General features: G+C 47.3%; 1 protein-coding gene across 3 annotated transcripts in view; it reads left to right on the forward strand.

Moving 5' to 3' along the window:
• The window catches only part of LOC146172704 (4-galactosyl-N-acetylglucosaminide 3-alpha-L-fucosyltransferase FUT6-like), a 58,589-nt gene that overhangs the window by 13,500 nt on the left and 21,080 nt on the right, over window positions 1-24,009 (forward strand). The window contains exon 1 of one of the 3 annotated variants that reach the window (XM_084584505.1): window positions 15,601-15,764. The exons of 1 other annotated variant lie outside the window; for it this stretch is intronic. The gene's annotated coding sequence lies outside the window, so the exon portion shown is untranslated. Of the gene's footprint in view, window positions 1-15,600; window positions 15,765-20,909; window positions 21,390-24,009 lie in introns of those variants that run through there. One more of the 3 variants, XM_084584504.1, reaches the window with a different exon arrangement.

Raw genomic sequence — 24,009 nt, forward strand, 5'->3', positions numbered from 1 at the left:
TGTGCGTGTGTGTGTGTGTGTGTGTGTGTGTGTGTGTGTGTGTGTGTGTGTGTGTGTGTGTGTGTGTGTGTGTGTGTGTGTGTGTGTGTGTGTGTGTGTGTGTGTGTGTGTGTGTGTGTGTGTGTGTGTGTGTGTGTGTGTGTGTGTGTGTGTGTGTGTGTGTGTGTGTGTGTGTGTGTGTGTGTGTGTGTGTGTGTGTGTGTGTGTGTGTGTGTGTGTGTGTGTGTGTGTGTGTGTGTGTGTGTGTGTGTGTGTGTGTGTGTGTGTGTGTGTGTGTGTGTGTGTGTGTGTGTGTGTGTGTGTGTGTGTGTGTGTGTGTGTGTGTGTGTGTGTGTGTGTGTGTGTGTGTGTGTGTGTGTGTGTGTGTGTGTGTGTGTGTGTGTGTGTGTGTGTGTGTGTGTGTGTGTGTGTGTGTGTGTGTGTGTGTGTGTGTGTGTGTGTGTGTGTGTGTGTGTGTGTGTGTGTGTGTGTGTGTGTGTGTGTGTGTGTGTGTGTGTGTGTGTGTGTGTGTGTGTGTGTGTGTGTGTGTGTGTGTGTGTGTGTGTGTGAACAACAGACAGTTAACTTTGACTATTGCAGGTATAAGAAAGTGAATTTAAACGCTGGCTTAGCTCTCTGCAGAAATATGGAGGACTCTAAAGTGCATAGTTTAGGAGCTATCGCGAACCCTAATACTTACCTGCAAATAAACGTCTTTTTGTTAGCTAAACTCTTGTTCTTTCCTAATAATTATGTTTCTTGATTTACATAAATTCCCGTGTTCAGCTACATCTCAATACTAGCTGTGATCGCTGAGTAGCATGGAATTTAGATAGCTAAATCAAAAGCTCGTGAGTTCAACTCCGGCCACGGCACTTCCATTTCACCTACGACGGAATGCAAAAGCAGTTCAAATTGAATACGAGCGCTGAGCTTATGACTCTTGCTCTATCCTTGCGATGTAATTATCAGTTACTAATTGGCCTAAGTGCCGTTTTCTTTACTCGCTTTCTGTGCACTCTCTCTTGCTACCTCTCCAACTCCATATTTAAAGCGGTAGCTACTTTACTAGACTGCCCTGCATGGTGCGGCCCACAAATTCGCCCTGTGCTTTTTACAGGTAATAATTTACGAGCGCTTAGCTGCTCGGCAAGTTGTCGAGACATTGTCTTAGTCTCGATATCCCACCGCGTCCAAAACATCACGTTTTGGTAACATCAACGTGTTCACCTTTCATCGGGTCGAGAGTATAAGCCCTGTGTAAAACCTCACATTTAGGTAAGGCTTAAGCTGCTGATACGGAAGGGCTCTAACGCAACTTATTTTTGCAAGGAGGCGGATCGGAATACGTCAGTTTTAGTTGCCACTTGTGTCTTTTTGCATCATTACTTTTATTGAAGCGTGTAAGGGGCACCAGGAAAAGCGTATTCGTCTCGTATGACGGACAACAGCGACATCTTTCAAATCGTGCTATGCAAGCGTATCTCATCCATGGGCACACCACACACACGCACGCACAAACGCAATCGAAAAGCAGCATGAAGCGAATGATAGTGCTTATCACTGGTAGGCCGGCCAAAGTATCGGGAAGAGATACAGCTCGGGTGTCTCTAAGGACGCTGCCGGGAGCATTTATTTTCGTGATGGAACCTCTCAAAGAGGCTTGAAGCACCACTGCATTTCCCTCTGAGCATATGCGCTCTGACATCGGCGCGCCCTCCATGAAGGTATGTATGTCTCTTATATTTGACACTACTCTCTAGACCGTTTCTGGAACATATCAGCATTGCGCAGACAGGGCGTAACACGCCCAATAGCTTTTCATTTTTTTATATAACCTCCTCTAGCACGCCCCACTAGAAGATCGCGGCGGGGCAAGAAAAAAGAATAGGTTAACCATATTCGAGATGCTTGCTTGTAAATTTAGTCTACAGCCCCAATCCAATCCAAAGTCTCATTCCTGACAATGTTGGAAAATAAATTCAAAAATAAAGCGGAATGAGAAATAGCCTGCACCAGCTAAGCTATAACAGGCTTAAACCACAGCCTACAAGTCTACAGCCCCGTTCAAAGGCAGTGAGTTTGAAAACAAAGAGGGCGACGAGGTACGCATGGGAGTACAGCGGCGACACGTTCGGTTCAGATTGACCAATTGAACTCGTATCGATTGTAACTGGGGCTGTATATCTATGAATACCATCACGTGCACATTAATCCCCCCCCTCCCCCCTGCAACTTCTATTTGAACTCCGCTGAATTTGAATTCATATTTATGTGCAGTACGAGAAGGATTCATCTATGCAGTCTGTAAATGAGGCGGCGGTTTTTTTTTTTTTTTTCTTTTTCAACCGGTAAACCGCACCCCAGCATTTTGTGCCTTACGCGAACGAGTGTCGGGAAGGCCTAATAGAGAGTGCCCGCTAACGAATGAGTCATGACCACCCCGAGACAGCAGCTGGGCAACGGCAATTCCGCCGCCGATTCGTGCCATCTTTGCGGGCTAACTAGATCACGACGACGGGGCGCATAAATTCGTCAAGCACGACGGCGACTATGACCGGCGTGCTATTCGGCGACTGTGGTCGCAAAGTGGCTTTCTTGTTCCAACGCACGCGAGTTACGAAATTGGAAAGCGGCTCTCTGCCCGTCTACGGTCCTTTCATCTTGCCAAAAGGTGGCTTTTCCTTGCGACGTCGCGGGACGAGTGACAGAGCGCTGAAGGCAAGCGCGATATCTGACTTATTTTGAATAGGGTGAGACGGGCTCGATTTGTAGCGTCATCCTTCGTAGATATATAATAACACAGTCGCAATTACATTGACTTGCAACAAGTAAGATGATGTCATAGCTCATTTAAAAAAAAAAAAAAGTGTAAGGTGAGACTTTACTCCGTATGTGACCTGGTGTCCCTGCGAATAGTGCACTACGATGTTTAATTTGTTGTTTTCTTGTTAGCAGTTCCTCCCTCTTTGAGCAATGGTTTATCTCTGAGGGAGTAATAGTTTCTACAACGCAGTTAGTCCACAAAGAATTAATCTTGCCCTGGTACCGTTCTAGCTCGTTGTGGCTAAGTGAATACGCAACGCGGGTATCAAACTGCAATAAGAAGTGAGCTGTCGTACCTGCATCGTTGCAAGTAACATTCGGCGCTAAGTGAATGCGCAACGCGGGTATCGAAATGCAATAAGAAGTGAGCTGCCGTACCTGCATCGTTGCAAGTGACATTTGGCGCCTCTGTGTATGCTACTTACCATGTAACTTGACCTGTAACAAGGGCTATTAAGAGTGCTGCATTTCGCGATGCTATATGTACAGAATTGTACAATTGTTTTGAACGGCCGCTTATCAGTCTGTTGAGAATAATGAACATTCTGCTGCTGTAGATAAGACCTTACAATCTATCTCGGTCTCGCATCATTTTTCTGCAGAAGAGCGGCGGTCACCGAAAGAAATGCGACATTCCGAATGCATGGGAATTCGGTAACATGGGATGATTGGTGGCAGCTTTCTCACTATTCAAGTTGCAATGCGAGATTTTTCGCTTTCTTGGGAAGGACCGGGTTTAGAATAAAACCAAAAAAATGTGTCTGCTATTATACTTTCTGGTTAATCCGTCTAACCACATTTTGCATTTTGTGTTCTGCCTGTTTTCGATGAAATCATACAGCGTGCTCTTCGACGCTGTGCACCACTCTGACCCACTTCAGTTCAAGAATGCCATCGAATGTCATTTCACTTGAGCGTTCAGTCCAACCCACATGTAATGCCACTTTTCTGTGCATTTCATTATTAATTGGCGAAAACAGCAGGCTTTACCGCTAAGAGCCGTGTATTATTCCAGAATGCTTGTATGAGTCAGGGCGTGGTGACCTGTCTAAGAATTTCCCGTCTTCTATTATGCTATTTCGCAGTTTCTTCTTTTAAAACTTGTTCTGTTGAATATGCCAATTAGTCAGCTTCATTATTCATTTACCTTCTTTTTTTTTTGTTTGTTACAGATTTTCCACACGCCCTGTGAATGTGTAATGCTTACCTCACCATAATGCCTCGCTTATGCAATGAGCCAAAACTACGAAGATGTAAACTAGTTTCTGGCGTTGTCCTCGGTTTTCTAGCGGTGCTTCTTGAGACGAAATCAATTTGAAGCAGCCCCCATGCCATGGCCCAGACTGCGATTTATACGTTTCGCCTGAAAATGGCCAACGGGGTATTACACTCTTTCTGTTGTTCCCTTCTGAGCGGGGGATATTTTCCGACTTAGTAAGAGAAAAAAAAAGCACACGGGTGAACAAGACCAGCGGGGCGTACCGTTCCGCTTTTAGCCGACTGTCCCCAGCGGGTGTGCACCGCCTTTGAGGCTCCCTCGCTGCTGTCCAGGCTCTGCCACTCCACTTATAGCTCTCTGACCATCAGTGCCAGCAGGCGGCGGTTGGGGTCAAGCGCCGTATCATTAAGCGCGGAGCAGCGGTGGTTGTGAAGGGAAAGGGGACAACAGCGGCCAAAGAATGAAGGAGTGTGGGCGCTTGCTTCCTTTTTCCGGGTGCCCCCTCCCCTCATCTTCTCACAGCTTTTTCCACGTGTGCGCCGCCTGCGTTGTGCACAGCCAACGTTCCACTGAAGAAAAGTGCGGTCCGCTTTATGCCATGTACACTCCGGGCCAGGAGTGTGGCGAACGCGTTCGTGCTGTGCGAGCGACAGCACAGGAAGAAATCTACGGGCGCTCCCTCCTCTCGTTTCAAGACTGGCGCTGAAGAAGACATTGCCGAGTCAGGAGGATAGTGGAAGTGTACGTCTTCAAAAGGAAGCTATACACAGCGTAGCGAACGCGCAGAGAAGCGGACCGTAACAATATAATAGTATTTCAACGGAATGTCAATGCCACAGGCTCTTTTTTCCACAAATGAAGTGCGCGCGCGCTTACCGTCATGGGTGCGGAAAGTTGCTCGCTTTTCGCCGCTATCTTTCTTAGCTACTACGACTTCCGTGGTCACCAACGAATATGTATCAGTTTGCAACCTACTTATGCACCGTTGTGACCCGCCGCACCGACTTCGCGGTCTCCACGATGGCAAGGGAACTGCGCCAGCTGATGTCGGAGACACGGAAGAATTAAAATGCTTAAAATTAGAATAAGTGGACACATTATCTCGACGCTCGTGGCCCCAGTCGGTCGAGGCGAGAGTTCACGAGGCCTGTCCTGAGGCGGCAGTCGGCCAAAAGGTAAAGGGCAAAGAGCAAATATATTTAACCATTCGCGAAAACTAACCCGAGGATAACCTTGTGAGTCGGCCGGACGCCTTGATTGCTTGAAGCTTGGTCTATATATGGCTTCCACGTAGCGCTGCGCTGTTATTTATACGAGACGTGGAGCGTGACAGCCGCACGTCAAGCCGGGCCTCCTCGCGATTTCGGCTTGCTGCGCCTGCACTCATCCGCCTTGCAGGTTTGGCGCTTGTGTGCGGTTTGTTCCTTAGTATATGATGTGGTCGACGTGTATGGTGAGGTGCAGTCGGGCAAACCTACTTCTCTCAAGAGTGGTCGCAGCAGCGGAGTTGCTTGAAAGAATGAGGACGCGCTCCTTTTGACGGCTATAATCGAAGCTGCAGCCTTTGGCGGCGTAGGCTGCTGTGGAAGGACGTCGATGGACGTGTCAGCTTTTGACAAGCCTTGCGCAGAAAATAAAGTGCGGGCACGTGAGCAGGTCGGCACACGCTTATTCAATAATTTAATGTTAATACCATACATATAATGTTTTATTTAAAGCAGTAGTTGTGTTTGGAACTTTCCGGACAGCAAGCGGTGCCGGCGTGACTGTATGACTTAAGAGGAGAACCCCCTTGTGCGCCATACTATGCGTGCATGTATCTGGGTGTGTAAGGACTGTGTGGATTGCGCGAGGACGTGCCGTTTAGATCACGTGATTTGAGTGGATCTTTCATTCGTACCAATATAGTATTTTAATCCCAATAGATGTACCTATAGAGAATGCTACTCAGCTATATGGTCACTTAACCGACCTGGCGAGAAGTACAGGAGTTTTTAACGGCCGATGTGTAGCATCTGGGGCTGCTGGACGGCGTCGAGGCAAAACGCAGTGGTGGCAAAAGCGCGTGTGACGAAACAGCCTTTTTCTCTTTTGAAGTTGCGGCATGCCTTCGTGCCGTTCCGCCGGCTGCGTCCGGTTCTCCAAGGCCACTATCGGTGCGTGCGGGGCCATTCACATTAGCACTCGCTAATGCGCACTGCAGCGAGACGGGCCGGATTAAAACTACGTCCTCTGAGCGAAGGACGTTTTCTTGACGACTATTTTCGTCGCTGGCGTAGAAACGGCAGCGAGGCAGGAAGGAGCGAGGGGTGGAATCTTTCGGTACTCGCTGTTACTGTTAAAAAAAAAAAAAATCATGGCTATAAGTTCTGATCAAAACAGTCTTTCTGCAGGATGGGATCTTGGTTGCTGCAGCCGTTTCTGGATGGAATCCAAGTACAAAGGCGCCCGCGTGGGCATGTTGAAGAACATCGCATAGTCTAAGATTATCCCGGGCCCTCTAGCTACTCTTGCACCCCTCAGATCACGTGTATGTAGCGTACCTACAGTTTCGTAACGTTGAGTCCTATATACCGTACCATATCATACCGTACCGTGCCGTGCTGTACCATATCATACCATACCATACCATACCATACCATACCTTACCATACCATACCAAATATACTAAACCTGTGTTATATGACATCGTTATCAGACTGACAGGTAGTCAGAATCTGAGGGCCCAGGACGACACTTTGTGTATGCTGTCGCCGATGCCATTTCTGGTCGCAGTGCTTGCTCACGCGGCTCCTGGTAGCGCTGATGCTAACCGACTCTTCTTCGTTGTAGATGTTCCGAAACTCCTATATACGGGAGTCCCTCCACGATGTTCCAGCCTAATTATCCGGAGCATGTCGCTTTACGGCATCCCTCATACTATGAGTCGTTTTAGGAGGTTAAACCCTGAACCACGTCAAACCGCTCCTATTCAATATCCGGGAGTCGGCCATGTTTGTTCTTTAATTTTTAATTCAAGGGGCACTCAAGTCTGCTCAGGCGTGGAAATGCGAAAGCATTTCTCTTCCCGCTGCGCCGATCAATGTTCGTCTGTCACTACTGTGACGTCTTCTTGTCTTGACATTTGTGGTATCACTTGATCAGTATAGTGATACACCAGTTCAGTAGCTGATTCCTGTTATTGTAATGAATTATTTTTAATAAATTAAAATATTCTGTAATTATTTACATAGCGCATAATCACTCAACTAATCAAGTCCCTGGTTAATTGGCTAAATAATTCTAATCAACTGCACTTAATTCACTTCATATTAATGAATAATTAACAAGAATTGGATTAATCTATCTCATTTTAATGTATTTCATTCGAGTACGTGTTTAGTTATTTCATCACTTCGTTAATTAATCTCGTAATGGGTGATCGACAGATCATGAGGGCACGCTCGGGCACTCTTTGTACGCAGTTCCTGATGACAGGCCCTGTATAACGCCACTCATGAGACAAGAAATGCTTTCGCATTGAAAATTAGCTAACAGGCACCGCCACTAAGCTGTGGTGTCAGCTTTACTGATTTTCATCCAGGAGCTTTTAAGCTGCCTGAGGCTTCTGAGGAGCCCTATACAAAGTGCTTAATTTAGCTGCCTTGCACTCTCCACCTTTCATTAAATCACTTTCTTTCTCTCAAATGTCTTTTATGAAGCGCGATGGTTTGTAGGTATGAGTATTACTATTCGTTTTGCCGGGTTTTGTGATGAGAAATTTAGAGTGCCTATGGGACGTTCCCGTGTGATAGCGTGTATACATATATCTTTTCTACGGACGTGTTATATAACGAAACCTTCAAATAGCAAATCGCATGGCCTCCTATTCGATTATTGAGGCGGTTCATATAATGACGAAAAATGTAGTGGTCGTTGCACAAGAAAGGAACGAAGAGGACACCACATGCGCCGACGATCAGTTGATCATTTGAAAAAGAGCGCGTTTGGGTTCCGCTCCCTCCGTCCATAGTGGCGAGACCCATCGCAATTTCACATGTCTGCAGTTTGTTTTGTTTTTCTCTTTCCTACACCCCTTGTTTTTTAATCCCTTCTGAGTGTTTAGAGAAACCGTTTTGGAAGACTTCACTTATACAATATTGGGGTAAGCACTATCGTTATGCAAATTCAGGCGCACCAGACGCTGTTCTTTCAAAATATATGTCCGAGACGCAAACGCGGCGGTTTACGCCGAGTGCCTTTCACCTGAAAGATGACATCGTTTCTTATCTCCATAAGCAAATAAAGAATCACCACGTGCCACATCTTTCATACGGCGGGTGCACGTCTCCGTGGGGCCGGTGGACATTGGTATCCGGTTTCCTTGAGAACAGCGCGCGTGCCACACGGTGCGTAGCGTACACACAAAAGACACATACAAGCGGGTGGCGGGATCGTCACGGCCGACGCCAAGGACACGGGCATCGTCTTGCGTCGGCGTCTCGCAAACTGGTTCCTTGCGCTTGTGCTCCCACAGAGACACAGACATTGAAGCAATTCGGCACACACTCGCACCGCCGGATTTTATTCTCCTCGACTTCGAAGACGCAACGGCCGAATGGCAGAAAGAGGCTAATGTAAGGCGCTGCTCAAGGTTGTTTATTGCTCCCCCCTCCTCGCTTTTCTCAACGTTCGTTTTCATGTCGGGCTAGGGAATGGGTTGCACCAAAATGGAGTGGGGAGGGGGATGAAGATGGAGGGTTTGGGTACACGAATGACAGTAGGTGCATGTGTTTATTTGTGTGACCTCGTAACGTTTTTGCCCTTACGAAAGCATTATGCGAATGTTCTCAGTGTACAATAGAATCACAAAGGCAAGGAGGGTCCAGGTACAAATAATCGTTTCATGCTTTGATCCACTGAATTATTTTCTCCTCAAAGCTTCGACAGGGCGTTGATCAACGCCGAAATGGAGGGCAGCAGATTGGTTTCAACTGCCTAGGTTCCCTAGCGTTCACCTACATGCACATCTCTTTTCTTTCTTTATTAGCGTTCTTCTTTCTTCTTTTTTTTTGTATTTATCTTTCGTCTCCCTATCTCTCTCTCTCTCTCTCTCTCTCTCTCTCTCTCTCTTTGCATTTCTCTTCCGTCGAACTGTAACCGCTGTGGCCCGATATCGAATCATCGATCTCTTGCTCAGAAGCACAACACCATAGTCGCTCTGATGCCGCGACGTGTCAGATAACCAAAGGGACAAGAGATTGGCCCTTCCGCCATTCCTTCTCTTTGTCGTTCACGGTGGTCGTCCCCTCTGCGGTGCACAAGTGATGCACGACCTAAACGGGCCGCACGTTCGTCCGAATTTTCGAACTTCCTGTGACGCTTCATGCGCCACAACGCAAAAGGAGAAAATGGGCTGAGACGTGCCGCGGGTCATGAGACATACATTGCCTTGCAATGGAAATGAGGTTGGACGATAACAATGGTGGTGATTGTCCCCGCCACGGCGGCTCAAGGCGCTCGACTGGTGATCCCAGGACGCGGGTTTTATCCTAGCCGCGGAGGCCACATTTGGAAACAACCCCTCTGTTGGGATAAGCAGTATTATAAATAATAGTAAAGTAGTCATTTATTCCGCGGCGTCTGCTCAATAGGTAGGTCGCTCATACTGTACTGAGTGCGGAGGCCCGGGTTTCATCCCGGCCACGGCGGCTGTATTTAGTTGCAGCCGAAACGCAAGGCTTTGTGTGAAATGACAGGACAGGTTAAGTGGACGATCGAGAAACGGAGCCCTCCTCTACGGTCTCCCTCACGGCCTGAATCTTCTTAGACCGTTAAACCTTTTTAAGCCACTAACCGCTTCTGCGTCATAACTGGATATCCGCTCGAACCACACAGCGCTGATGATCTTGGACTAGATAGGAAAGCCTTGAAAAGTCTAGGAGCGTTTGTTTCCTCTCGGCGGTTACAATGTTCCAGTTTTTCTAACCTTCTCTGCATATATCAAGTCGCCTAGGAGAACACAACATAAAATACCACGACGTGCTATAGCGAGCCTGATATACGATTCTAAGATGCCTTGAACTAACCTGTCACGAACCATGAACAATTAAGGCTCGAATACTTTATTTCCTTCTAATTTTTCGCCCAGTATAACATGCGGCTAAACTGTTCGTAATACTTTGTCTCTGAAGGCACTGAGGCTCTTGACTGTTTTTGCCGTTAAGATAACGACGCGACAAACAGGCCTAAAATATGATCGGGTGGTGATGTGAAACTTCAACTCGTTAGAAGTGAAGTAGGACGATAAAAAATACAGTAATGCAGTCTAGGAAAAAGTCACACTGAAATCAAAATCACCAAAACTGCCTTGTCATTTATGGTTCCTACTGCGCGACGTTCGATAATAATGGCACCATAGAAGGCTTAACGCGGGCTGTGAAAAGGGTTCAGTTCAGGCGTTCAGTCGTGTCCGACTCTTCGTGACCCTATAGACCATGTCACGCCACGCTTTCCGGTCTCTCACTATCTTCTTAACATCACATAGCTTCATCTGCAATGCCTCGAGAATGCCATCTAACCATCGCGTTCGCTGCCTACCCCTTCTCCGGCGACCCTCAACCTTTCCCAACATCAAATCTTTCTCCAGCGACTCCTCTCTTCTCAGCAGATGACCAAAGTAGCTGAGCTTTAACTTTAGAATTTGACCCTCCAATGAGCACTCAGGGTTTATGGTTGACAATATCGACTGATTTGATCTTCTGGCAGTCCAAGGAACTCTTAAGAGTCTTCGCCAGCACCACAATTCAAACGCGTCAATTCTTCGGCGGTCAGCCTTTTTCACAGTCCAACTCTCGCATCCATACATCACAACTGGAAAGACCATAGCACGGGTTATACGGATCTTGGTTGGCAGACTAATGTCTCTGCTCTTTACTAGGCGGTCAAGGCTAACCATTGCTCTCTTTCCCAGAAGCAGGCGTCTCCTAATTTCATGGCTGCAGTCTCCTTCCGAGGTAATCTTGGCGCCCAAGAACAGAAAATCTGTCACAGCTTCCACTTCTTGTCCATTGATGCTCCAGGACTTGATAGGGCAAGACGCCATGATCTTCGTTTTTTTAATGTTCAGTTTAAGCCCAAACTTCTCACTCTCTTCTTGTACGCGCATCAGAAGTCTCTTGAGTTCCACTTCACTTTCTGCCATTAAAGTGGTATCATCCGCATATCTAAGGTTGTTGATACGTTTTCCAGCAATCTTCACTCCAGCTGAAGACTCGTCCAGACCGGCCTTCCTCATGATGCACTCTGCATATAGGTTAAATAGGCAGGGCGACAGTATGCAGCCTTGCCTCACCCCTTTCTCAATCGGAAACCAATCAGTAAGACCATGCCCAGTTCTGACTGTGGCCTCTTGCCCTTCATAAAGGTTCCTGAGGAGACAGATGAGGTGAATTGGAACTCCCATCCCTTGGAGAGCTTGCCACAATCTGCTGTGATCTACGCAGTCAAACGCTTTCGCATAATCAATAAAGCAGAAGTAAATGGGTTTCTGGAACTCTCTTGCTTTTTCCATGATCCAGCGAAGGTTGGCAATTTGGTCTCTAGTTCCTCTGCCCTTGCGAAACCCAGCTTGCACGTCCGGAAGCTCCCGATCCACATACTGCTGCAGCCTACCTTGCAGGATTTTTAACATCACCTTGCTAGCATGCGAAATAAGTGCGATCGTGCGGTAGTTGGAACAATCTTTGGCACTGCCTTTCTTTGGAATGGGGATGTAAACTGACCTCCTCCAATCCTGTGGCCACTGCAGGGTTGTCCAAATCTTCTGACATAATGTATGCAGTGTGTTAACAGCGTCGTGGTTGAGGTTTTGAAGCAACTCAGCTGGAATACCATCAATTCCGCTAGCTTTGTTCTTAGCAAGGCTGGCTAAGGCCCATTCAACTTCACTCTTCAGGATGCCCGGCTCGAGATCAGTAATCACAACCGTCCTATGTTGGGTTTGCACATCCGGGTCCTTCTTGTACAGTTCTTCTGTGTATTCCTGCCACCTCTTCTTTATCTCTGAGGCTTCAGTGAGGTCCTTGCCTCGTTTGTCCTTTATCACGCCCAGCTTAGCACAGAAGCTTCCTTTGATATCTTTGATTGTCTTATACAGAGCTCTTGTGTTCCTTAATTGGCTGTTGTCCTCAACTGCTTGACACTGTATGTTCAGGAAGGCATTCTTATCTCTCCTTGCTATTTGCTACGAGTTTAATTTACCGCCGTCGTCAAAGGCTATACATGAAACGCTCGGGAGAAAGCGCGCAACGCGACGTAACGGCTGCATCAATCGGACATGCCTTTTGAAAACGCGAAAGTTCCACCCATGAGTTTGAGTGCTATTATGAATGGGAGGCGGCATTGATAGCGAACTCAATAACGCGATCCCAACAAGGGAGCATTGAACAATAGGTATGTTACTGAAGAAAAGGGCTTTGCCAAGCGCATATTCTGTTGAGTGCGCTCACCCTTTAGAACCTGACGTTTACAATAACCACAGCCGTCCTTCGGTGCTTCAGTGCATGCTGATATTATGCCGCGCCGCCGTGTGTCACATGCATGACGTACGCTCTACGCGCTATTCAATGCTCTGGATTGTTGATCATTTGCTTCACACAGAAAAAGGGCGTACCATGGAACAGTAAACACTATAGTGTCAAAAGTGCTTCATAAAGCCTCATCATGCGATATGGCATCTTTTTAATACGCTGAAATTAGATGCCGCTGCGAGCCCCTAGCATGATCTCTGCGCGTGATCTTTGCGCCACTTGAGGAGAAGAGGACATCCGGCGCAGAGGGGAATGGCGTGACCTTCTAAGAGAAAAAAATTCTGTGATTTAAGCCTTCAACCTCGCACGAAGCGAATGCTTCGTTATGCTTGGTTACGTTTCTTGATACCCTTTGACTATCCATCACTTTCATCATTATTATCAATTAAATGCACCTTCAGTATCATTGGCACTACCATCAATATCATTATCGCTAACTAGAGTCATTGTCATGGGTACTATCACTCTGAGGCTAGACAAGGAGAATTACGATCTGTTTCTCACGAGCCCGCCGTGGAGCTCCGAGACATTGTGATAGTGCTAGAGTCACTAGATTGCCGAAACCAGCGGGGCGGCACCTGGTGGACAAAACAGAGTGGATAGTGAGCGCACTCAAGTCGTCTGGCTTCGACGACAGCCTGCAGGAGGAACTACAGCGGGGCTACCACGTTGTGGTTGTCTTCAAGACACGCCAGAACAAACGGTTTGGGGGCCGCTGATGCTGCAAGCAGCGTTGCCTAAAATCTTTTTTTTTTCCTTCCTCTCCTCTCTGGTTTTCCCCTTTGTATTTTGGTGGCGCGTCTCGGGCTAACAGGTCTAACTTTCTCTATCCCCTCCTTACCATACCCCTCTATATAATTCTCTATTGTGCATTTAACTTCTTTCATGTTTCTTCTGGGCGACGTTAACGCGAGAAGCAATCAATGCTCTCAACTATGTTGTTTTGGGGGGAAAAGCCCGCCGCGGAGGGGTGGTGTACTCACTCGTCTGGGGATCGGATGGTTAGTATTGTTCGATTTCCGGTCTAAACAGGTTTAGTATGGTTTTTGCTTACAGCCACACTTCCAACACGACACCATATGGGTGGTGCATGGTCCTTGCTCATAGCCTTACTTTGTCCTACACTTCATTGAAGGTCAAACGTGAGCCGTCGCTGACATTGTCCCCGAGCTGGGGTAGTAAAGCTTTCGCTTCAAAATAATATTAACTGCGCCGAGTCTGGGTTTTGACCCCCTTAGGCACGCACGGATCCGCTTCGCTGTTCATTACACGAGAGCACCGGCCGCCGTAGCCGATCAACCTTCGTGTCCACTTTCTCGCACTGTGCCTTGCATGCATATTCATCCGCTTCCATCAATGCGCAGTGGGCGCAAACGCACACCTACCGCACTGCCTTCTTGGGATGTGTCTCAAAAGCTTATAGTGGCCGAATATTACTCCCTTATTAAAAGCTTATAGTGCGCTACCACTGAGGTCACCAGTCGCCGATTTTCGCCGATCATTTCCTGAAGCCTGAACTTGAAACCCTAGACTCCAACGGGAAGCGAAATGAAACGTGAAATGCGAGCTCAGATACTTTGCATTCGGCCCATTACTTAACTAACTTCGGTTGCAATTTTCTTTTCACGTTTTTAGCACATTTGAAATTAATGTCACAACTATAACGTTGTTGATGATTCAGCTTTGTGCGTCTCACGAAATGATCTAAATTATGAGTTTGATAGGTATGCTCAAAGTTTAATTTGGTTCGGTTTATAGGGTTTAACGTCCCAAAGCAACTCACCCTATGAAAGACGTCATAGTGGAGGGCTCCGGACATTTCGACCACCTGAGATTCTTTAACATGCACTGACGCCGCGCAGCACACGGGTGCGCCTGATTTAGTAATTTTGGCGTTGGTGGCGCATGGTCATCCGCATGCATTACCAAACGAAAATATGTAGCTTTGCTTCCTTAAAAGGCTGTAACTGACTGTATACCGTGAAGCTTAAAAGTGTATACTCAAATGACGTGTTGGTGCGCAGCGCGCCCGACTATATACAGCTTTAAATTTTAACCCCCTTTAACCAATTTTAACCAAAACGCTGTTAGTCCGCTAGCAGTAGCGCTACGCTGCTGCGCCCATGGTCGTGTGATCGACTCCTAGTCACAGCGGCCGCATTTTGACAGAGCCGCAATGCGAAACCACTCGTGCTGTGCGATGCCAGTGCACGTTAAGGAGCCCCAGCCTGGTAGAAATTCCGGAGCCCTCCACTACAGCAGTCTTCACTGCCTGTATTGTTATTTTGGTGTGTATTAAGCCACTAGTGTAATCGCTGCACGAGCGCTTATTTAAGCAATGAACGAATATTTACCAATAACCAACTCTGCCGCGCGGGCGAAGGGTCTGCGGTGAGAGTGACGGTGCGGCCGCGAATGAGACATGCACGTTATTGTGTGAGAGGTAATGGAGTGAATTTACAGGGCTTGCGAGACCTATCTCTCTCTTTTTCTCTCCGTGCCTATTCGTTTTTGTTCAGCTCCTAATTCCGAATGATGTTTAGTCGTTTCCCCATTTCGTCCGCTGAGCCTTTCTTCTGCTGCGCAGTTTTGTATTTCCACCGCTACGTAGAGGACCTATCTGGAATCGTCTGTTGTCGAGCACGCCGTCAGAATCCTACTACGAGACATCGTGGAACGCATACCAACTAGAATCTGCAAGAGAAAGACGAGGAGGATGAAAACAGCACCAGAAAAAGAGTGAAAGAAAAGTAGGAAATTAACTACGCGCGCCTTCATTGCCGCGCTCACTTGGCGGATCAGGTTTCGCCCTTTTCACGGCCACCGCTGCTTACGAAGACAGATCCTGCAATGCGCTTCGTTTGTCTGGCAGTGCTGACGCGAAGCTTGTCACTTGCCTGACAGCGCTGTAATGCCATCGGGACATTGATGCCGCGCGGCGGGGGCAAGGCGGTTGGATCTGGTTGGTTGCGCACTCGACAGAAGTTCGCACGAGACGTCGCAGCGAATGCAGCCCCATGCAGCCGGGAGCTATCGTTTGAAGTACGGGGCAGGCACCATTTGTCCAGGTGATGTCTTACTTCGGTGTGTCGCGTTGCGCTAATGTGCATGTGTTTTCTGTGACGGGAACAAGCAGTCCTACACGAAAAGACTCGTCGTCCGCCTGACTGGTAAGAAAAATTGACGTTGCGTCTTTCTAATCATTTTCTCAGCTTCTGCATTGTGATAGTTTACGAGGGGGGCACAGGTTGATGGATTGGTGATAGTATACGGCTCCCGTTGGAGGGGAGGGGAGGCAGTGGTTGGTGGTCTGGTTTATAGTGTTTACCATTCCAAAGCAGCTCATCAGGCAATGAGAAACGTCTTAGTGGAGGGCTCCAGAAATTTCGACCACCCGGGGTTCTTTAACGTGCACTGATATCGCACTGTACACGGGCGCGCCTTGCTTTCCACATCCGCACCGTCGCCAACTGGAGAACAGCGACTACTGGGCAATTATTATGCCACGCTCTGGATTATTTCGTCACGCAAGCAGTTCATCCAATCTCCTAGGCGTCCTCTGAGGTTTACCGTGTTTTATTTCATTCTCTTTTTAAGTCAGGCGGTAGTTGCGGAGACATGCTTAATGGGGCAATACTATGTGTGCAAGCATCTACGTTCTACAAATAATTAGATGCTTCTTAGAAACTAGATCGAACGTCCAATTAATTGGTTGCATGAGAAAGTAGCGTTTGAAAAACGTGATCGTAGCCTAAATATATTACTTTAGAGTACTGTCTGGATAATAAATAAGTTTGCCTATTTTTTTTTTCTTTTTACAGTTAAACAATAATTATGCTGACCTCGCCCTTCTGAGCGAAGGTATATTAATTTGCTTCTTCGTCTAACTATTGAGGCGTTACAAAGATTTATTCATTTCATTTATTGTACCCTCAGGGCTTTCGCACTACAGAGGCGGTGGGAGTAGTAAAACAAAACAAAATCAAGTACAAGAGAAAGCGTGACACAAAAGAATTCTATTGAAAATAGCTCAAAACGAAATTCAACAAAAAGGAATATAGTATACATGAGTCAACGAAAGGCAACCAAACAAAAACATCCAAAATAAATTCGTGAAACAACTTGGGATTAATCAGATTCCAACAGTGCGAATAATGCGGCTCTGAAACGCCCAGGATCGATGATGCAAGTAACTTCCTGTGGAAAAGGGTTCCAGTCATTGCATGTTTTAGGAAGGAAGGAATTAAAGCAGGTCATTGTCCTACAGTGGGGAACAGCAACGTTTTAAATGTGGTCGATGTGAGGCAAGATGAAAGATGGCTCTTTTATACAGGTAGCCTTCAACTGCGCGTTGTGGTAGTATAGCTTGTGGAAAAGACAAATGCGTGAAAGTTTACGGCGAGTAGACAGTGATTGAAGCTTGAGGTTAGATTTAATACGCGTAACACTTGCTGCCCGATGACAATTTCCAACTATGAAACTGGCGCTTCGATTCTGCACAGTCGCTAGTTGATTTATTAATGTGATATTACCGGGGTCCCAAAGATGGAGGATGCATACTCGAGTTGCGGACGGATAAGTGTGATGTACAGTAAAATTTTCAATGAAGGTGGTGATGAATTGGATTGGTAAAACGTTTATTCGGGGCCTGCAGTAGAACGAGCGCTCAAGCGCGCGCGCTCCGGAGTCGTCCTCTGGGCACCGGCCGCGCGGCCTGGGTCCCCGCTCGCCGTGGCGATGAAGAGAAATTTCTGCGGGCATACCCAAGCATGCGGTTAGCCTTCGAAGTGATGTGCTTGATGTGAAAATTCTAAGAAAGATTATAAGATATGTTAATGCCAAGGTATTTGTAGGATGATACCGATTCGAGACGGGTACTATTAAGAAAGTAGTCTGGATCTTTTTGTTGGCTACGAGTGACACGCATGCATTTGCATTTAGATGTGTTTAATTCCATCTTCCATGATTGGCACCAGTCATATTTTGTTTAAATAAGTTTGTAGGCATTTTTGTGAAAGAGGAAAATAGTTATTGTGAAAGCAAGAAAGAGTCTCATCCGGCAGGTGATCTCTCGTTAAAAAAAGAAAAGAGCTCTGATCTCTAAGTTCTATTGCTAAAGAACACACTAAGAATCGCTAGCATGAGTCACTTCACGTACAGCTTCAGCTTTTCACGACATATTATTATTCAAGCTATTTAAGAGCGCGCGGTGTGGCCAGTGCCACCTGAAGCACTTCAGTATACCGCTGCAAAACGCTTACACAGCTGTTCGTCACGGAGGTTTAACATCATTATGGCCATTATCAATAACAGCACGCAGTAAGCAGTCGAGCTGAGCTTAGGGCAAGGGCCTGAGCATTTCTCAGAGACGACAAATTACTCCTCCTTAGCGCCTACGGCGTTGACACTGCTCCTGCAAATTTTCTAAGCTCATCGTCTTATCCGTGCTGGGCCACTCCTGATCATGTTCTTGGCCGAACGTCCACTGCTTCTTTCCTCTACCATATTTCCTCTCCTCTCCCAAAATCCTCTCCCATATTTCGGCACACTGTTCTGGGCTTGACTTCTACCCATTCCATAACCCCATGTGTCAGTCCCGCGATGGTGCAGCTTGAGTGCCATAAATAGTACTGACTAAAACGAGCCGTACGCCTCGTGAATGCAATCATCCAACCCGTCCCAGACATCGCTCGTAACGCCAGCGTGACTTGTGATGCTCGCTCCGCTTTGTCCAATACTCGCCGACTACGAGACCTCGCCAGTGAGGTAGACAGGTGAGTGGCGGGCTTCTCTCGACATCCGCGTATTCACGACGATGGCTGTGAATAACGTGCGTTACCTTCGAGCCACCTTGTGACGGAGAATCAACGGAGTGCGTATGCAGTTGTTAGGTGGGGAGGGAGGTGATGATGGGGGAAGCGACAAGGACATCCTTGGTTGAGGATGACCGCGCCACAGTCCTGAAAAGCAGTAACGAACGCTGAAGTCGACAGGACCGAGAACTGTGGAGGCACGCTCGGCCTTGGTGAAAGAGTAAGTATGTACTAAGTGCTGCGTCGTAATTAAGAACGACGAATTACGTGAAGGACGATCCAACAGCCGTGCCGACAGAGCGCAACTCCGCCTTACCCATGCTTCAGGCTATTAAATACAAACTGCGTAAAGCTGTTGGCAAGTACAAACCCTGTGTGTCGTCTTTGTGTCACTAACTGGGAGTCAGACAAGCATGTCCTACTTTTCAAAAATATATAAGCAAAAAAATTACAGCGTGAACTTAAATCTGCTTACGGGTTGTGGATGCGGTAGCGGGTTCAGTCTCGGCCGTAGCAGTCGCTTTTCAATGGAGGCAACAAGCAATGAGGCCGTCAGGGTATTGAGTAGAGTTTTCCGGAGCCTTTAACTATGGTGTCCCTCAGAGCATGAGTCGCAATCGTCCCGTTAAACCAAAAAAAAAAAAAAAAAGAATTATTTCAGTGCATACCCTAATCGTATATAGTCATTGGCCCTTTGATGATGATGATGATGATGATGATGATGCGTTGAGGCCATTCCCTTCGGGTGAATACGGCATACATATTCTAGCCGGTTAGATTTAAAAAAAAAATACGCTAAAAATAAAAACACGACAAAAAAGGAGAAAAAGAGAAAAAGGACACTCGCAAAGAAAGGAAAACATAAAATGGGCACTGTCCAGAGTTGCGCGACAATAACATCAGCCCATCACTGCTGACACCACTGTGAGCGCCGCTGGCGCTCTGTCAGTCGCCATCATTGAAGCCGCCCGCTGCCTTTGGTTGTCCGCAATCTTGCGAGGGTATTGTCCGCAACATAGTCGCATCAGCCCATCACTGCTGATCACTACATCAATCACAGTCAGCGTTTTGCATTCAAGGTCAGTCACCCCACTGGAGCAGCCTGACCTTGGTAGTCCGCACCCTTCCGAGGGTTCTGTCTTGACTTCTTTCGCAGCCAAGACCAAGTGCATCCGTGAGAGTGGTGCCCTCTGGATGGGTCGGTTGGAGCCGTATACAGTGCCCTCCGGTGTTGAGGTTAATGTTCACACTGGATCATCTGGGTGGTACGGAAGGACCTTCCTGAGTAGTCTGAGTAAATAAAGCTTTTTCCCACTTGCTGACATTGCAGTCATTAAGAACCTCACGAAGGCCCGAATATTGCGTTTCGTGAGCATAGCCCATCAGAGTTTTTCCACACAAGGCGAGGTGCGCATAAGCCAAGTGAATCTCTTTACCTGTTGTACTCAGAGAATATACCGGCGGACGCCGGTACGGACATAGAGGCGGAGGTGACCATACGCGCTTTTAATAGACAGCGGTGTACAAGCGTTGTTTTTTTTTTTTTTTTCTTACACTTTGGCGAGTATTTTCGACGCATTTGTATTTCTTCATATTGTATGTCAAAAATACCCGTGCGATACAAACGAGGAAGTCTGAAATAAATGAAGCTAGAATATGGTGAATTGTGAGAAGCAAAAACAGGAGAAACAAGGGAAGAAGAAAGCACACGACTCCTGTGCTGCTGATATAGCTTTTTTTTTTATTATTATTATTCATTCCTCCGCATTTGTTTCATGTGGAGTTTCAAATTTTGCAAGGCATTGCCAGCTAGCATGAGCATCCCGATGCACCAAAGATTTGAAGCCCGAAAATCGCAGATGACTCGGTAGTCCAACAAAACAAGTGATTAACTATTCAATCGCCTTCCTCCGCACTGAACGCTTTTGAATGCACTGCATAATTTGTTCACAGAGGATGTCATTAGGACAGATGGTTGACTGACCAAGCGAGCGAGTGAGTGAGTTAGTGAGTGCTCAGATCCATGTTATACCGAGTGAGTTGAGAGCGATGCTTTAGGATTACAGATCAAAAACGTTGCACTGTACACACGCACGAGTCACGACCAACACGAAAGATAACCCTTGCGTTTACTCTCTCCCCGAAGGAAAAAAAATTGAGGGGGGGCTGTGCAAACATAAGTAAATGGTGCGTGGTACGTTGGCACGTGCAAACGTAAGTTTGGTGTTCGCTGAGGATGCGTACTGAAGCATTCTGTACAAGGCAGTCTTTCAAAACAACACCGGTAGGCAAGCGTAACTTCCGCCGAGCACGAAGGAAGTGACGGACGCACACAGGCGCGCACCTAGCTGACCGCTGCTGGCTCACTTTCCCTTCGCCCTTCCCCCATCGAAGAGGAGGAGGAGGAGGAGGGTTGCTACTTCTACCTCTTCCAGGAAGCAATAGTGGAAAGAGAGTGACGAAGGAGAAGGCCTTCAGCGAGAGGAGAAGGGCACGCTCTTGTCTCGGCAGCAGGCAGCCGTCTGCCGCTGGTCGAGCGGCCACAAAGCATAGGCTGGACCACGCGCAAGTACGCCGGCGCTCCCACACTATCGGCACCGAGAGTCACGTTGCTGCTTCGGCTGCGCGTCCCACAGGCCTACTTGGAAGAAGGCGCACACGTACCGAGCGTGCTGCTCTCTGGCTTCGGAGCGCGACTCTTCTCACCGCGTAGCCCATCACCTTGATTCGTACTAGCACGCTGTTCTTCGCTCGTGGGACAGTTTTGTTGTCTCTTGCACTGCGGAAGGAGCGTGACTTCTCCGTCCCGGTTCGGTGATGGTTGACTCTTCCGTGTTGGTCCAGCCTTGCCGTGTTATCTTGAGCGGTCGTCTTTACTCGGTTCCGGTTGTGCCCTGCGTCTGTTGTCGCGTGCGTTTTGGAACAAGTGATGAGAATTGCTCGCGAACCGTGGGACTGGTTCAAAGTGGTTTCGACGGACGGGTGAGTGATCAGTTGCACGATATGTCTTGTTCTGGCGTCGCGCCGTTTGGATGAACGAAAGTGGTTCGCCTGAGCAGTTCTGTTGATGCTATTACGAGGCATGATTTTGCGGGCTGAGAGAGAGAGAGAGGTGGGGGGGGGGGGGGGGGGACACATTTTATATCCCTTTTAGCAGCCTCTATTTATTGACCGGAAGACGCGCGGGCGTGACATTTTTATTTATTTTCAGACGCCGAGCCCAAACTTACCAATGTCACTTTACGAAACTGCATTTGTCTTCCGCTTCTGTTATGTAAGTGCACGTTAAAGAACCTGAAGCGGTCTGAATTTATCCGGAGCACGCCACTGCGTGGTGTTAAAGCCCCACGATTTGTAATTTCCCTGTACGAATTTTTTTTTTCGTCCCAGTGAAACAACTTTTGCGAGTTTTTTTCGTTGCAAACAGGACTAATTGTCGTTATTAGCGCCTGCATAAATTGTTTGATCGCAAACGTAATTTATCACGCGTTATCTGTGGTGCCTGAAAGGGTTAACAATAGTCTGCGAGTGCCGGAAACATGCGAATTGTGTCACTATGCGCCCTTATTGCTTTACGTCTGCGGGCGAGAAAGTTCCGGAATGACACAATGTCGCGAATTAAAGGCTTTCACGAGAGCTGCCACAAGAAGGTAAGCCATCAGTGGGCTGGTTATCAGCAGACATGAAGCGATTCCTAGAATACTTGCTGTTTAAGTTCGCTTTCTTTTTCCCGATTTCGACCTTGAGCTAATTTTATCTTTGGTCGAGTGCTACGACGAACGCTGTAAAAGAACGAGGCAAAAAAAAAAAAATAATAATCCAAGTGTGCGATGGCGATAAGCACTACAAAGACGACGCAATGCTCGCGTTCATGGCTCGTCTGTTGTGGAAACGTTTGAATGAAGTGACACTTAAGAAAAAAAAAATGTTTCCACCGGGCTCACGAGAAACCAATCGCAATTCTCCTTGTTTTACGGGATGACGATATTAGCGATGGCAATGACGGTGCAGATAGTGATATCGATAACGATTATTGTAGCATTGATAATGACGCTGCATTTAGTGATGATGATAATGATGGTAATAGCGATGACACTGACGATTCGTTTAGTTCATAATGATAAGAGTAGTGGCAGTGATGATGGTGATAGTGGGAATTGATAACGTTGAAGTTAGTGAAAACAGTCCTGTCAAGTGGCTCTCGCCATTTTGGCTCTTAAGCAGACTCAAGCGCAGTCCTGTAACTTTTTTTATGGAAGGCGAGCCTTTATTTTCGGCATACTAATGTTGTCAGTAGCATTCTGCATCACAGTACAGCTACGACGAACGGGCAGGCTAGTTAAAATTGGCCAGTTAACTGTCACTGTTGGGCTTGTCATATATTTACTGGCTTGTACCCCATGATAACTATTATCCATACAAATCAGTAAACTTTGGAAACTGCCTTTCTCTTCGCCATCTGAGCGCAAAATAATTTTCGGGCCGCCCACGGTTGAAAGCGGAGCTGCGCAGATAGAAGCTCTGATAGCCACGCCCACTATTGCGCATCATACAGCAGTTCGCCTGCCACGTGCTCTCTGCCCGTTTGCCGCTCGAAGCACGTCATATTCAAACTGCTGTATGGTGCGCAGTCATGGGCGTGGCTAGCGGCGTTTCTATTTGCAGAGTTTCGCTTTCGAGCGTGGGTGGGCCGAAAATTGTCTTGGGCTAAAGCGGCGAGTACTAATAACAGTATCAGAATTAAAAATAAAATCTGTGTGAATATTATTCCGGCGGGCGTGCCTTTTAATAAATTGGCATAACGGTATAGCTAAAAAGTTAACTGTCGAGTATTAGTTAATCCGGAGGACAACCCAGAGGGCTATGGAACGAAAAATGGTAGGGGTAACATTAACAGATAGGAAGCGTGCAGAGTGGGTCAGAGAAATAACTCAAGTTACCGATATTCTAGTGGAAATTAAGAAGAAGAAATGGACATGGGCAGGACATGTAGTGCGAAGAGAGGATAACCGATGGTCGCTGAGGGTAACAAAGTGGATTCCAAGGGAAGGAAAGCGTAGCAGGGGGCGGCAGAAAGTTAGGTGGGCGGATGAGGTTAAGAAGTTCGCAGGGGTCAAGTGGATGCAGCTAGCACAGAACCGGGTTAAGTGGAGAAATATGGGAGAGGCCTTCGCCCTGCAGTGGGTATAGTCAGGATGATGATGATGATGATGATGATTAGTTGATGTGTTCACTTCACCGCGTCGTGGGTTAACGACGGGTTGGTTCGTTTATTCACACTGTACGGCCAGTCGGCCACAGATACTGCGTCACACAACGATGCCGTGTAACAAATTTTATTGGGGCGGCCATAAATATTGCGTCATAAAATGAAGCTGTGGCATAATTTTATCGCGGGCGCAATGACTTGAGGGACGCCGTATCGAAGAACTTCCGAAAAGTTAGACCACCTGGGGTTCCTGAACGTGCGCTGGCGTCGCCGTGTGCACCAGCGCCTTAATTTTCGCCTTCACCGAAAAACGGCCCGGATTCGATCCCGCGTCCTTGGGTACAGCAGGATAGGGTAGAATAGGATAAACTTTATTGCTCTACTTTACAGACA

The sequence above is a fragment of the Amblyomma maculatum genome, chromosome 11 (genome assembly GCF_055883805.1).
Source record: "Amblyomma maculatum isolate TAMU_Amacu chromosome 11, ASM5588380v1, whole genome shotgun sequence".
Taxonomy (NCBI): Eukaryota; Metazoa; Arthropoda; class Arachnida; order Ixodida; family Ixodidae; genus Amblyomma; species Amblyomma maculatum.